At 39.9% G+C, this 16,184-nt stretch overlaps 1 protein-coding gene across 2 annotated transcripts in view; it reads right to left on the bottom strand.

The window, feature by feature from the left end:
* Positions 1-9,211, bottom strand: part of abat (4-aminobutyrate aminotransferase) — a 54,245-nt gene extending 45,034 nt beyond the window's left edge. The window contains exon 1 of one of the 2 annotated variants that reach the window (XM_029508067.1): positions 9,154-9,211. The gene's annotated coding sequence lies outside the window, so the exon portion shown is untranslated. The remainder of the gene's footprint in view (positions 1-9,153) is intronic. The other variant, XM_029508068.1, reaches the window with a different exon arrangement.
* Positions 9,212-16,184: the final 6,973 nt, after the last annotated feature.

The following is a 16,184-nucleotide window of genomic DNA, read 5'->3' as shown; positions in this document are numbered from 1 at the left end:
TTTCTGTGCATGTAGCTGAAAGTGTGTTAAAAGCACACATCTGCGTTGAAATTTTCATTAAACTCAGCCTACTGACACTGTATAAAGCGCGCCTTTCATATGTTAATTAGTTTGGGATGCTGGCGTCCCAACCACTAGGGGGACTGCACGAAGAGGTGAACCAAGCGTTTGGTCAGATGAAGCATGGATGGAAAGGCAGTTTCATGGTTGGCTTGGCTTTTGTATGACAATGCATCAAAAGCAGGTCTGTTGAAGCTGTCCCATTACGCCACACTAACGGCTGTGATATGGCCTGACACAGATAACAGAAAAACACGCACAAGCATATGAGCAAAGATGGCTCCTACAAAAAATAAGTTGTTTTTGACTGTTTTAGTAATCTTTAAATTATCTCATGAAAAAAGGGTAAAGCAGAGTGAAGCAGAAAGGAGCTCAGCTGCCTGCCCCCCCCCCCCGCCCCATCCTTATGTAACACTGGCAGTGAGAACAGGAAAATTCCAGTTAGCTGCTTTCACTAAGAAAGGGGAACCTTGACCATTCACACACACAAACACACAGCTCATAGGCAACACATCCAGAACTGGATGAAACTGGTTTAGAGCATGACAGTTACACAAGACTGCATCTTTGTACAGCTGGGGGAGGAGGGCAATGAAGCGATGAAGAACCCTGGTGAGAGAGCTGAAAGTCGCTGCAATCAGAGCACAAAGAGGGGCAACAGCAGTGATGCCTGGGAGTCGGTGGTCCTCATATCAAACGTCAGCCATGTCATAACAGGGGGGGCGGTCACATTTTACACAAATGGGTTAGAAATGTGTGTTTCTTCTTAAGTGAGCTTAATTGAGACACAGACCAGCAGCTTGCACAGGCACTCACCCATTCACCTGCTCACTCACTCAAAGACAAACACACGAACGCACACACACACACACACAGGCACTTTCCTTTGACTTTCAGAATAAAAATAATTTTAAACCTAATGTGGGATGACTCGAACATCAAAGAGATCCATGAGATCCATCCATCCTTTATTTATGATAGTGTATAGAAAGATTGGGCTACAGGGGAATTTATTGGATTACAGTTAATAACATTGTTAATATCATTTACTGTTGTAGCTGTTTTTTTTTTTTTTTTTTGAGTAAGAACTTTATGCAAATTAGCTCAAAATCCAATATGGTGGATTTGAATGGTTCAAGAGGCAAATTTGTTCCTTGTGATGAGGGGAACCTGTATACTATGTTTCGTGACTTTTCGTCAAAGGGACCAAGGGGCCTGATGAAAGCGGGTAAAAATAATAAATATAGCTGCAAGCAGCAATTACGGGGTCCAAGCCTATGAATCTGAGGGGAGTTAAAAAGCAATTTACAAATAATTTGAAAGCAATCCTTCCATTGTCCAATCAATAAGCATTAATGGACAAATTTCCAGACGGTTCCAAACCTGACTAGGACACTATGTCCCAGCAAATTCAACCACAAAGCTAACATAAAGATACTCAAACACATTTCTAAGAATGCAATGGTCATATCATTAATAGGACTCTCTTGCAACAACCAGTGTTGAAAGTGTTTCAAAGACACTTCACAAACAGCCTATAGCCACAAAACACCAGCAAATCCACAAATCTGCACCCCCCCCCCCCCAAAAAAAAAAAGTAATAGAGGGATGCAGGAAAGCTCAGATCCGAATTCAGTGGAAATGCTGTGTGGGGGGGTCCTTACAATATGCTGTGCATCCAAGGTAACCTTCAGTTATCACACACCTAATGCTGGTCATGATGTCATGCCCAACAGTGGTCACTTCACCATCCTGCCCATATGGCTCAGCAGTGGTCACATGGTCATCCTGCCAATGAGTGGTGGCCTTGTCACTCTGCTCAATCTTTGGCCACCTCAACATCCTGATTAGAGAGCCCACCAGTATATTACTGACTTGCACTTTATTTCAATTTGAGCATTTTTTTTATTTCATTAAATGACATATACCTGCAAATAATTCTCTTTCCTTAATTGTACTATGTATGTGTCAGCATTGTAATAAACACTATAACTACTGTAACAACTTCAGTGACCTCTGCTTTTGTTACTTTTGCAAACCATTTCAACTGCAGAAAGAGCCTTCTTATGAAAAAAAAAAAAGAAATGCTGTCTTCACTCATCAATATGGCAAAGCCTACATATATTACATTTGAAACTTTGCTGTTAGACATTTTAGTAATATAAGCACTACAATCCTACTAAGCTTATTAATCTTATGATGCAATGTTACTACTTGTGTAGCTGTAAGTCAACGGCTACATGAACAACTATCACACAATCTGAACAAAAACTTAAACCCGTTTAAGTGTAATGCTCACGAAAAAAAAAAAACAAAACTAAAAGTTCAGACTGAGAATGTTACATGCTAAGTTTTGGGATAATCAGCATTAAACCTTGAGGAAACTCTTTGGAGCTAATTGAGTTACTTGTGGTAGCCATGTTTCTTGGAGTAACAACCTTTCCTTCATAAATTACAAAGGTCAATTACACAAAGGTTTTCCATACCAAGTCTTGTGTTGATCAGGCCAGTGGTTCAAAAGCAATAAATATCAAATTAAAGTAACATAAATTTCAAATGCTTTTGGAGTGTGTACTTTTGTTTTAAAATTTGGAATATCTTGTCAGTGAGGCCTTGCCATTGTGCACAATAAATTTCAGAACAATGGATACAGCAGTGCTTGATATTGGCTCCTTTGCATACTAATGAGTAAAAGAAGCAATTTGATTGGCTTGTGGTGACTGTTTTTTGATGTACCATCTTCTGCTTCACAATTTAGGCCAGGATTTGGCTCAAATTTATGTGTTTCAAATTTCATGCTGCGAGGCCCTACCATTCTGGAGAAGATGTTTTTGCTGAAATCATAATTATGCAAATTAGCTCAAAATCCAATATGGCAGACTTGAATGGTCCAAGAGGTGAATTTGTTCCTTGTGATGAGGGGAACCTGTATACCAAGTTTTATGACTTTTTGTCAAAGGGGCCAAGGGGCATGACCTTTTAAAAATGGCGACTTTAAACCAAAATGGCTGCCAGGTCATGTAATTTATGGACAGCATCTTGGTTTGCTTGGACCCCTAATAATGATAATAATAATAATAATAATAATAATCCTAGCAAAAGCAAAAGCAGCTTCGCTTGGACCCCTAATTAAAGGCCGTCGAACACCTGTGCAACTCGGAGGCCCTTCGACTCGCTCATCCTATTGCCCGAAAACTTAAAACATTTTGCTGCGGGTGACTAGCAACACAACACCCACCAATCTTAAGGTTATGTTGTAGTATAGTATGTGGAGAAGACACCCTGTAAATGTCATGTTAAAGCAGACAATGTTTGTGTTATCAGGCTGACTTCCCATGTGAAGTGGGTGGTACTCTTGGTCTGACTCAGTATTGAAGTGTTCAGGGCGGGACTTTGATCATGTGAAGTGAATTTGCAGCCGATTAGATAATGTATGCTGGAGTTAGGATTTGGCACCATCGCCACACCCAACAGGTGTAATGAACAAGAACGATTTTGCTAACTTTTAATCTTCAAAGTCTTGAAATGAAACTGAGTGCATGTGAAGTCATTTAAATAAAAATGTAGGAGGACTTCTTTTATACATGAGGCTTGTGAACCTCCTATGTTCAGTAGGTGGCACTCTGCATATAACTCAGTAATAGCAGATAGATTTTTTTTCAGAGTGGGACCCTGATCATGCATGCCAAATTTGGGATGTATGTATGTATTGTTTCAGAAGACAAAAATTGGTGGCATAATGTGAGAATGTACTGCACATGCATGGGAGAGAGAGGGACAGGGAGACAGATGGGGGGGAGACATGCTCAGTGCATCCCCCAGAAGTCTTGGCCTATGACAGCATAACTAAAGAAACAGTGACTGAACATTAAATTTTTATCTGTAGTTTTTGTCATAGAGGAAGGTTTTAAGCATGATCTTGAAAGCTGTAAGAGAGTCTGGCCCCAGGACCAATATCAGGAATTGTTTGCATAGAAGAGGAGCCTTGTAGCTTAAACATCTACCCCCTGATTTAGGCCCAATCCCAATGTTCACCCTAATCACTACCACTAGCCCTCACCGACTACCCCTTGACTCTCAAAAGGAAGTCACAAGGGGTAGGGCTCTGTAATTTTCCCTAGTAATTGGGACACCACTTGCTACATCACTGTGCAGTTTACGTTCGGGCATGCGACTGCATAGTCCCAGCAGCAACATGGACTTTACGGTTCATGCAAATTTCAATCAGCATTATTTTATTTTCGTATGTAACCCCCTCGCCCTGTTCTTACTCCGTCAATGTAAATTTTGTCAAAAAAAACAAACAAAAAACCTGGAGTCTACAGGCACGATACATTTTTTAGGATACATCATGCTTCGGTTGATAAATAAACCAAGAGGTACACCATTGACGTCTGTTGTCTTGTGAATTTTTTGTGGTTTTTCTTCGTCAACTTCTCCACATCCTCTCACTCTCTGGGGGTCGTCATTGTTGTTTGATTCAGTATGCAAATGGTGACGTTAAGCATTCTGGGAAATTTTCACTGGCGTTTCCTCAGGAAGTCAGCATCGGAAAACCCTCGTTATGCCCACTACCCCTACATGAAAAAAGGAACTGGGACACCACTAACCTCATGGGAACGCACAAAATTTAGGGGCAGGGCTAAAAAGTAGGGGTAGGGGGTGTATGGGCACTGGCCGTTACACTTGGAGACTCAAGAAACCACAAGTAAACTTACATCCAGAGAGCGAAGTGATCTACAGCATGGGCGTCTAACTCAGGCCAAATCTGGCCTTTGGCGTAATTATATTTGGCCCATGAGATCATACCAAATATGCATTAGAGCTGGCCCGCCAGCATAAAGCGCATACACAACTAATACTACAAATCCCAGAATGCTTTGCATTGACGCTTCAGCCAAGACCGCTAAGCGCCCTCTCCCTTTATGTTGACAATCGTTAGCATCCATTCTACCAGGCACATTGGACAAACTTATCTCACCTGCCATATTGCCTAGTGCACAGTTTGCTGAAAAGCTCAGCATACTCAGCGCAAGTTTACACGACGATTTGCCAACTTTGAAGCCCAGAAACGCAGATTTGGACTGTTCAGTAATCCATTTGCAGTTGACGTAGAAAGAGCATAAGCCAACCTCCAAATGGAGCTGATTGAACTCCAGTGTAGTGACATGCTCAAGTCATGAGCTCAAGTATGAGTCTGTGGGTGCTGCATGGCTTCCATGTTTCCTCCCGACACACTGCCCCTACTCTGTGCCCAAGCTGCTCAAATGCTCTTTATGTTAGGCAACACGTCTATGTGAGCAACTGTTCTCTTTGATGAAAATGAACAAAACACCACTAAGGAGTTGTCTCAGTGATGAACATCTTCACTCAGTCCTGAGGATTTCCTCAGCTCAGAGCCTAACCCTAGACATTGATGCACTTGCATCTAAGAATAGTTGCCCAGTATCTGGCTCGAACCAATGTGCATCAGAGTCAATCAGAGCAAACTGAGCTTGAATGAATGTTGTCTTTATGCACTTTTTCTACTCCACGGTATGAACTGTTAATACTTTTTACTTTTTAATACTAATTTTCATTGAAAGAAATTATCATTATTACTGGTTGTTTTGTTGTTGGCCTGTTAAAGATTTACATTAAATAGGAATTTGAAAGGCTACAGATGGAGAAAGACATAATCAGAAATTATTACGACTGATGTGTTTTATTTCAAATTTAATTTCTCATGTGTTAATAATATTAATCTTTGGTTGTTTACACATGAAATACAGGTTCTGTTGGTCTGCTTACACAAAGTTGTAAAGTTGTTTCCACATGAAACGGTTCAACATTACATATCTGGAGGGAAGGGAAAAGATGCACAGTTGCAGTCCATTTTTCAATAAATATTGAGTTTGGCCTGCGACTTTGTCTCAGGTTTTAATTTTGGCCCACAGTGAATTTGAGTTTGACACCCCTGACCTACAGGAATAATAAACTGTGAGCTCTGAGATATGATGGAGCTTGTACATTAAATGTTTTGGATGTTAGGAACAGCGTTTAAATTCTATTCTGAATTTTACTGGGATCCAATGCAGAGATGCAGGCACAGATACTGTGCTGCAATTATCTTGCCTAAGGGAAGCAAATATATAATGAAAGGGATTGTTCCAAATACAGAACCCTGTGGAACTCCATGATTAGTGTGTAAGGAAGAGCAATTGTTAACATGGAGAAAAACGACATTGATCTTATAAATATGATTTAAACCTTCTTAGTGCAGCTCCTTTGATCCCAATGTAATCAGCCTTTGTAATAGCATAGTATGGTCAAAGGTGTCAAAAGCAGCACTAAGATCTAACAGTACAATTATTGAGGCCAATCCATTGTCTAAAGCAATTAGAATGTTGTCGGTAACTTTACCAGTGTTTTTTCTGTGCTATGATGTACTATCAAACCTGACTGAAACTCTTTGAAAATGCCATTCCTATGCAGATGGTCACATAAATGGCTTGAAACTGCTTTTTCAAGAATTTCAGAGATGAAAGGCAGTTGACGTAGGGTCTGTAATTAGCTAAAACAGAGGGCCTTGGGTGCAGCAGTTTCGGGGCAGGGATCCCAGGGAATCTGGCAGGCCCTCCAGTACAGTGCAGGGACAGGGGTGCAATAGGTGCCACAGCAGCCACTGTGAACCAACACAGAAAGGCATTCTAGACTACCCCACTCCCAGGACGGGCCTAGATGCACAGGACCCCCACCCGCCGCAAGCCAGAGACAAAGGGCATGGTCACGGCAGCACCAGAAAGGAGGAATGGCAGCCTCCACCCCCACAGCGGCACACTGTACAATTTTAAATGTGGGTGGACCCCAAGAATAGCTGCAGCTATGCTGTTGATAATGGTGACCCTAAACAACAATAAACAAACACCAAACTACACAGGCTACAGGCGTACCACAAGTCTGTTATCTGGGTTTCACTGCACAGCCTGTGCGTGTGTGTGAGACTGCAGTGAGGACAGACAGGTGTGCTAAGCATCCGAAATCACATGTAGATCAGAAACCTTTAGGGTTTCTCCTGAATTCAGCAGAAATCAAGATCCAGTGACCCTTACCTAGGAGCAACACAGATCCCTCCCCTGACCCTCCAAGGCAGTGTCAGTCACAGAGGGTTACACAAGAGAGACAACAATGTCACACACACCCTCACAACTCCTGTTGATGGAGGGAGATAAAGAGTTTATATTCTCCTGATAAAATTAATAAAACCTGACTTTGATTAAACCACCATCTTTGGAAATCATTGACTATCGAATGTGTCTTCTTGGTATTATTACTATATTAATCTCGTTGCTGACTGTGAGGAATTTCTGTATTAGATAAGAGAAAGGCCACTGAATCAGGACAAAGGGAAATGTTCAATGTATTTGCAGCTGATCAGTCCCATTTCATGGGTCCTGACAGTCTATGATGAGTTTCTGAGACTGGACTGTTGCTCTGCTGTCTGTTTACTGAAAGGATAACATCCCCTCTCTTTAGACCTCTTCACAGGATAATAGACCTCAGACATTAACCTGAGTTACAGTCAACGCTGAACAAACAACTGGCTTAAACCTAGACCCCTAACCCAGACAGCCTTTAGGTGTATTACAAGTGCCTGAAAGCGTATCAGTCAGGATTAAAGATTTTTGACAGTCACTAAGTTCTTGTGAGATGTTGATAGAAGTCTGCTTGGTTCCTGCTTAAAACTTGTCCAGGACAGTCAGATCTGCTGTGTTGCTGGCCTGAGGGGTATACTATGAAGGAATGTATAGGTGGATCAAGGACTTTTTATTTTCCTGTAGGGGCGGCGCTTTTTATAGCCACCTTTAAGCCGAAAGTCTTAAAGGTGGTCCGGACCAGGTTATGTTCGCGGCATAAGTTACCCCGGTAATACAGACAGCTTAAAAGAGAGCCACTTTCGTGACATGTAAAAGTCTGGCTTTAGGCTCAACATACCTCGCTAATGCACTAATCTCGCTTCGTAGTACACCCCTCTGAAATTTGATTGCTGTGACTTCACCAGGACCACAGAATCCTTCATACCTCTTTGAGGAGGTTGGAACATGAAAGACCAGGGGGCTGGTCTAACTCAAGGACACCACACTGCTGCTGCTATTACCCAACAAGTTTATCCATCAAAGAAACACTCAACACCACAGCAAGATCGGCGAGATGTGGAGAGCAATAAACACCATCACATGCTACAAGAAAAAAAGAAGCCATTGAGGGTTTATGTGAACAGAGGCGACAAACTCAACTCTTCAACAGATTTGACGCTACAGCCACACTGCATATATCTACTTCTCCTCCACTGCTGCACCTAGATGCTGCAATGCTCAGTTTTTAACGGGGTATGATGAGATTTACAGTGGAGAGGTGAACCTGTATTTCTTGTTCTTCACATTTCCTTCATCATCTCATGTGATCTTTACTAAAAAAAAAAAAAACAAAACAAAAAAAATCTACAAATAGCTGATACAATCAACAGCCAAAACATCTGCCTGGCTGTGCTCACTTCATGGAGTCACCTGATCCTGATCCTCAAGTGCTTAATTTTTAGATTACAGGCCCAATCTAAAATTATTTCCAGGTCCTTCACAGACCTGGGGGAATCTTCAAGTGCACTTCATATATCACTGGCACATGATTAAATCCCTTACCTGCTAGTTTCTGTTGAGCTGCAGGAAATCCTACAACAAAGGCCACAAGGAGCTACTTTATAGAGCATGTCAATCAGTGAAACACTGATGCAAACCACCGTCAAGGTTCAGGGCTCTGGGCTCAATATGGATCCATATGGACCACAATGATTCATGGGTGACTCATTCGTGGCTTGTGGGAGTGTTTTTATGGGTATAAGCTCCTCTAGATAAATCTAGTTCGTGCTAGATCCGATCGGTTCCCACCACTGGCTCTGAATCAGTAACGTTATGAATAACCAGCCTATGTGGTCTTCACAAAGACATATTGTTATTCCAGAAGGTCGCGAAGCTGACGCGTATCCTGACGCTCATCGACAGACAGCTGTGTGATCAGGGCGAGAGCCGGTGGTGTCTAAGGCTGAGCAGAACTTACCGATGCTCCAGAGACAACAGCTTCCAAGTGCTCCTCCAGCTCCCAGTGTGAATCTCCAGTCAGTCTCCACCAGCGGGGACCGGTCTCTACAAGAGGCGGGGCCTTTTCTCTTTCTTCTTCTCCTCCTCCTCCTCCTCCTCCTCCTCCTCCTCCTCCTCCTCCTCCTCCTCCTCCTTCTTCTTCTTCTTATTATTATTATTATTATTATTATTATTATTATTATTCATCTTCTTCTTGTTGGGTTTATTGGCGGTTGGCAAAAACGTTATGGTGCATTACCGCCACCGACTGGTATGGAGTGTGAACCGAGATTATTATTTAGTAGTTCTGAGGAAACTTATAAAATTAAATAAAGCAAAATTATATTAGTTTAATCAGTCCAGTTCTTCTAAGATATTGTAGCAAAGTGTCATTTTTCACTCTCTGTAGCATGTCATTTAAATCAAACCTCAGCTTCTGTTTTGTAAGGTTCAAATTCAGATCTTTTCTTTCTTCCTTATACTTTGTACAGTACATTTTGGTATGCTCTCCTGTTTCCGGCTGATCACAATAGTCAAATTTTCCTGATGCATGGTTCTTCTATAAAACCATCTGCCTGTTCTTTCTTCTTCCATTTGCTTTTGCCACCTTTCTTTTAACTTGCGTTTAATTTTGCTTTTCATTTCGGTTTTACTTAATGGAACTTGAATGTCGACGTGATTGTTTCTTGTTCCTTCTTTTGCCCACCTGTCTGCTGTTTCATTTCCTGTTATTCCTATATGAGCTAGTATTCACACTAGTGCTATATTCAGCCCCATCATTTGGATTCTGAATAATGTTTGCTGAATTTCCAATAATATATCTTTTCGGCTGTCTGATTGTGTGTATTTTATGCTGATCAGAGATGAGCTGGAGTCAGAGAACACTACTGTCCTCTACCAGGTCTCATCTCTTCAACCCATTGGACTGCCACTAACAATGCCATCATCTCTCCTGTATATACTGATACCTCATCACTGATTCTCCTGCATCCTCTAATGTTAAATCCTGGTACTACAAATGAAATATCCACTCTGCTGTCCGAATTCTTTGATGCATCTGTATATATTTGAATGTGCTCATTTATTTCCTATATAATCCTTTATTAACTGTAGTTGTAGATTAAATCCCTTATCTTTATGTTTTTTGTTTAACAGAGTGAGGTCCACACTAGGTTCAGGAAGTATCCAAGATTGTGTCACTGAGAGTGGAACTGTTGGACTGATGTTTATTGCTGTTATATTCAGTTCTCTAGCTTTTCCTTCTATTGCCCACCCAAAGCTTTTTGTTTCCATCCTCTCTTTTTCCCAACACAGATTAAGTAATTCTTGTGTTGGGTGATCTTTATTATGCCCTTTTAAATTCACCACGTAGCTTAGATCAAGCGGTATTCTCCTTAACTCTAAAGATATTTCTTCCATTTCCACTTGTAATGCTGAAGTTGCAGTTGTTCTAATTGCACCTATACGTAATCTTAATGCCTGATATTGTATGTTGTCTAGTTTTTTTTTAAAGTTGTATGTGCTTCAGATCCACATGCGATGCAAGGTCTTACTACTCCTGTGTAAATGGCCTTTAATGCTATTCTGTCTGACCCCCATTCGCTTCCAACAAGACATCTCATAACATTCAAAGCTTTCTTATACTTGTCAACTATTTTCTGAATATCTATTGTCCATGTTATTTTTTCATCTAGCCACAACCCTAGAAATTTAAATTGCTTCACTCTTTCCAGTTCTTATTGGTACAATTTTAGTTTTGTTACTGTTGACTCTTCATTTTAAAGAACAGTCTTTTTCTCTACTGAGAATTTAAATCCCCCACCTAAATGACTATTCTTCTATTTTATCTATAGCTTCTTGTATTTTCTTCACAATAAATTTTATATTCACTCCTCTCTTCCAAATCGCCCCAAAATGTGCAAATAGTGAAAATCCCATCCCCTTCTCCAAACTCAAGAAAACATCATATATCATGATAGAAAATAACAACAGACTTACTATACTGCCTTGAGGCATTCCATTTTCTATAATAAAATTATTTGAAAAACTTTCCTATTCTTACTTTGATTGTCCTGGAAAATAAAAAGTCCTTGAACCACCTATACATCGGGCCAGTAACCCCCAATTTGTTTAATTTAATTAACAATCCTTCTTTCCACATCATATCGTATGCTTTTTTTTTATATCCCAAAAAAAAAAAAGACAGCTACTACAATTTCCCTACTAATTTGTGCTTTCCTTACTTCATGTTCCAGGCATAAAGCCACATTGATAGTATTTCTACCTTTCCTAAAATCGCTCTATCTTGCTAAGTACCCTTTGCTTTCTATAAAATATGTTAATCTTTAATTTATCATCCTCTCCATTATCTTGCAAATATTAGATGTTAGGGCAATAGGCTTATAATATATATATATATACATATATACAAAATATATATACATATATATAAGTTTTCCTCTTTTCCTGGTTTAGGTATCGGCTCAACCACTGCTTCCTTCCATATCTGTGGCAATTTTCCCTCCTCCCACACTTTGTTGTATAATTCCAATAAGGTGTTTTTGGATGAATCACTGAGCCGTTTTATCATAATGTCACATATCTGACCTTTTCCAGGTGCTGACAACTTAGTTTTTCTGAGAGCAAGATTCAATTCTGCCCTTGTAAATGATATATTTAATAAATCATTATTGTCTTCATTCACGCAGTAATGGCACATTTGTTGTAGCTTCCCTCCCTCTTCTCCCCTCTTTACTACTTTTATTTGAGCTATGCACCTTGACTATGGTATGTGCCAACATGTCTGCTTTCTTTTTACTCTTACCTCCTTTCCTTTGAATTGCTTGCTTTGCTGCCCCTAGGATAGTTTCACAAACAGACAGGTTTAATTCTTCAACATCTTGATTAATATCAATATATTGCATTTCTTTTTCACATATCTGTCTAAATTTTTCCCAATCAGCACTCTTGAAAGCTCATCTTTCTAATCTGTCATTTCCACTCTCGTCTATCTCCATTCTTACTTCACTTATTATTGGATAGTAGTCACTTCCTATTCTCGTAGCTCTTATTTCCCAATTGCAGTTACCTGCCATTGTCTCTGATACTAAAGTAAGATCAATAGCTGATTCTGTATTATTTCTAACATTGATTCTTGTACCATATCCATCATTCAGGCATACTAGGTTTTTGATTTTCATTAGCTCCTCAATCACCTCCCCATTTCCATCATTATAACTGCCCCATAGTGTTCTGTCAGCATTCAAATCTCCAAAATCTAAGTGTATTGCTACTTCCTCCATTAACTAATGATTTTTCCAGGGGTTACAGGGGTTGTAGTAATTTACTATTTTAACAATGCCATTTTTGTCCACACTTTGATAACAATCATTTCATGGTCTTTCCCTTTCTCCAATACTCTATACTGCACCCTCCCCCACTTCCCTCTGTTCTATCTCTGCATATTCTATTATAACCTTTTATCACAAAATCCAATGTTGGCTTCAGCCATATCTCTTGAATGCACATAATCTCTGTTTTTTGCGGACACGTCAGTTAATCCTATAAATTCCTGTCCATTTGCTATTAAACCTTGCATTCCATTGAAGAATAATCATTGGTTCCGATCTCCAGTGACTCCAGGTTTCCCATCTGCCTCAAGCCTTTATTTTATCTGCTCCATAGATACATCTTTCAAAGCCAACATTTTTCAGCTCCCCTCACAGTTATTATTTTCTCAGTTTCGTGTTTGACTTGATCTGTACAGTTAATTACATATGCAATGAACAAAATCATCTTATCCACATTTAGTTCTGTGTAAGTTTGCATTCTTTGAGCACCTCCTGATCTTGAATTTTGGCTACTGTTGCCTGTTCCCCACATCCCCTTTTGTACTTGTACTCTCTTCACTGATTCAGAGTAGCTTATGTTGTTAACTGTTTTCACATGTTAAATTTCCACTGCTCGTTTCCTGACTTCACAACCACCATATGTCACACCGTACTGTCCACCAGAATTACAACATTTAGCCTGTACATTTTTTCTGTAGTCCTCAAATCTATGCTCACCTCCGCACTTAGCAGACCTTTGCTTCCTATTGCAAGCTTTTGCTATATGCCTGTACCTCTGGCACTTGTAACATCAAGGTGGAGGGGGAACATAAGGTCTGACTGGGAAACTTATATAGCCTCATTTTATTTTCTCTGGAAGTGCCAAGCCCTGAATCAGCACTGACATACTGTCAACTCTCTCAACATTTATTGTTTTCATCAGTCTCCTCAATCTCTTCACATCACTGCCCTGAATAATTCGTTGGAGTTTTTCCAGATCCTCACCAAGGGGGATACCTGTTATCACTCCCTGAGTAACTTTGCTCTCATCCAGCATCTTTCACGTACTAATTTTTAGCTATATTTTCAACGAGTAAAGCTTTATTTTTCTGTTCTTGATTTTTACACTTTATCAATAAGGGTCCGTCTTGAAGAGTCTTAGCCATTTCTATGCCCCCTACCTTTTTTCGTAGTTCCCTTGACAGCGCAATGGGAGTTAGATTAACCTTCTCGTCTTCCTTCCTAAACTCATTATCTTAAATTCCCTCATTTCTACCTTCCTGCGAATAACCTGGTTTTCCTCATCCAAACTGTTTCCTTCTAACTCTCTTTTGCTTCCCTGGTTAGCATACCAGTTCACTCTTACCTCCTTATCCTGCCTCCTGTCTGCTTTACCTTGTACTTTTTCACTCAAATTGGGAGCCCTATTATGAAATTTCCGTTTTGTCCTCGTTGTCTACTGCCTGTGATATCATCCCAATCCAGTCAAACCAGTTTATGCCAACCACCTGTAAAGCAGCTCGACCTCCTGGGTTTTTCTTCTCTTTTTCAAACTAACCATTATTTGTACTCAGACGCCACACAGTGTCCCAGAGATCTGAGCAGCCTGGTGGTCCAGAGCCGGAGAAAATAGATCACAGTCACAAGATTTAAACTTTAAACTATGGCAAATCATACCAGAGACAGAAAGAGCAGAAATCTAACATCTCTAAATAAATAAATATCAACCAATAATCAAATTACTAACGCCCCTCTAGAGAAACTTCTGGGTTTGTTCTACCTGACCTCTAAAATTAGGTAAATAACTACATTCTAATGAAAGATATCAGACCACACTGATCGAAAATTCTTTGTTTGAAATACTAATTTGCCTGTTGCTCCTAATCTGCTCAAACATGGTCTAAACTGTTTTTCTTCTTCTTCTTTGACGTTTTAAGCTATTGGCACCCTATTACTTGTATTACCACCTCCTTCTGGGACTAGTTATACTTACTTTTTAAATTCTCCTTATCATTCCAGTTCTTAGAAGAAATTCAAATAAATATCTTGAGCCTTGTTCACTTTCACCACACTCAAGAATACTTCTCTATCAGTCCAACTCTTATCATCCCCGCAATCATACTCAGTCTTTCTTGGTCATAATGTCTACAAATAATAATGGTATGTTCGGCGTTTCGGCGTGTTTACAGGTGTCACACTCACCAGTTGGATGTTTTCCAATTACATAAAGTGTCCCATTTAAATTACTGTGTCCTATTCCGATTAGACTCATTGCTATCATTAGACTTACATTTCCTCCGCTGTATCTCACAATACCCATTCTATTTTCCGTTGTATGAAGATGTCTTCCCTTTGTTTCCTGATCCCAGTATTTCCCTCTGATTTAGAAAGTTTTATTGAAATGTCTATTCTTTCTTTTTTAACAGATTGTTTAGCCAGCTTATCTACTCCTTCATTTCTGAAAATGCCCATGTGTGCAGGGACCCAAATGAATATGACCTCAGTGCCTTCTCTTACAACCTTTGAGTGCGTCTCCATTGCGATCTTGACAATTACAGGTTGGGCCTAATTTTATACTAGCCAAAAATCATTAAAATATAAAAATCATTTACTAGGCTCATACTGTTCTTTTTTGCCTTCACTGGAAGTAGATTCAAATCTATTACCAAAGGTTCTAGCACCCACAGAGGGGTCCTAGACCACTCCACTGTCAGACAGAACTCCATTCTATATATCCCCAATTCTCTTGCTGTTGTGTCCCCTATCCACCCAAAACTTGATTTTGCAGTTCCCTCTCTTTCCCAGGAAGTTTGTAGAACCCTTTCAGTTGATTGATTGTCACTTGATTGCCCCCTCAAACTTACCCAGTAATTCCCTCTAAGTTGCTTCCGTAAAGGCATTTCTCCCACTTCCACTTGCAGAGATACACAAGTGTTGTTTTCACTGCTCCTATACACACTCTGAGGGCCCAGGCCTGTATCCCATCTAATTCACTAAGTACCCTCTTTGCTGTTGATCCATACACCAAACTCACCAGCGGTGTGACATAATCCAGTCTTGACCTAATTAATTCTGCATAAATATATTTCAAAGACACTGCATCAGCTCCCCAGTCCATCCCAATCAGACATCTAATTACATATATAACCTTCTTACACTCTTACACTATCAACAATACTTTGAATGTGTCACCTCCATGTCAATCTAGAATCAAGATAGATTCCTAAAAACTTAAATGAATCCACTGTCTCTAAGTCAACTCCATTTAGTTTTAAACAATTGCTTCCACCAATTGTCTTTCTTGTAAAGAACATAACTTCAGTCTTTTCAACTGAAAACTTGAAAACCCATTTCTCCCCCACACCTCCACTTGATTTATTGCAATTTATTAACTACATGATTCAAATTTCTGCCTCTTTTCCACAGGGCCCCATTGTCTGCATAAACAGTGATCTTCCCAACAGTGATCTGCTAAGTTGTCATTGGCAATGGAAAAAGTTATACAGTGGCTTCAGTATTCCCGTCTCACCCTAACTGACAAAACAGTGACCATGTACTTTTCTAACAAGCAGCGTAAAATGGTTTTTCCAAATATCTTAATGAACAAATATTAAAAAATGTTAATGAGTTCAAATACCTGGGTGTGATATTAGATTCCACTCTCACATTCAAAAGCCATATC

This window comes from Echeneis naucrates, chromosome 8 (genome assembly GCF_900963305.1).
Source record: "Echeneis naucrates chromosome 8, fEcheNa1.1, whole genome shotgun sequence".
Lineage (NCBI taxonomy): Eukaryota > Metazoa > Chordata > Actinopteri > Carangiformes > Echeneidae > Echeneis > Echeneis naucrates.
The sequence above is the reverse complement of the archived record's forward strand: the minus strand, read 5'-3'. Positions and strand labels throughout refer to the sequence as shown.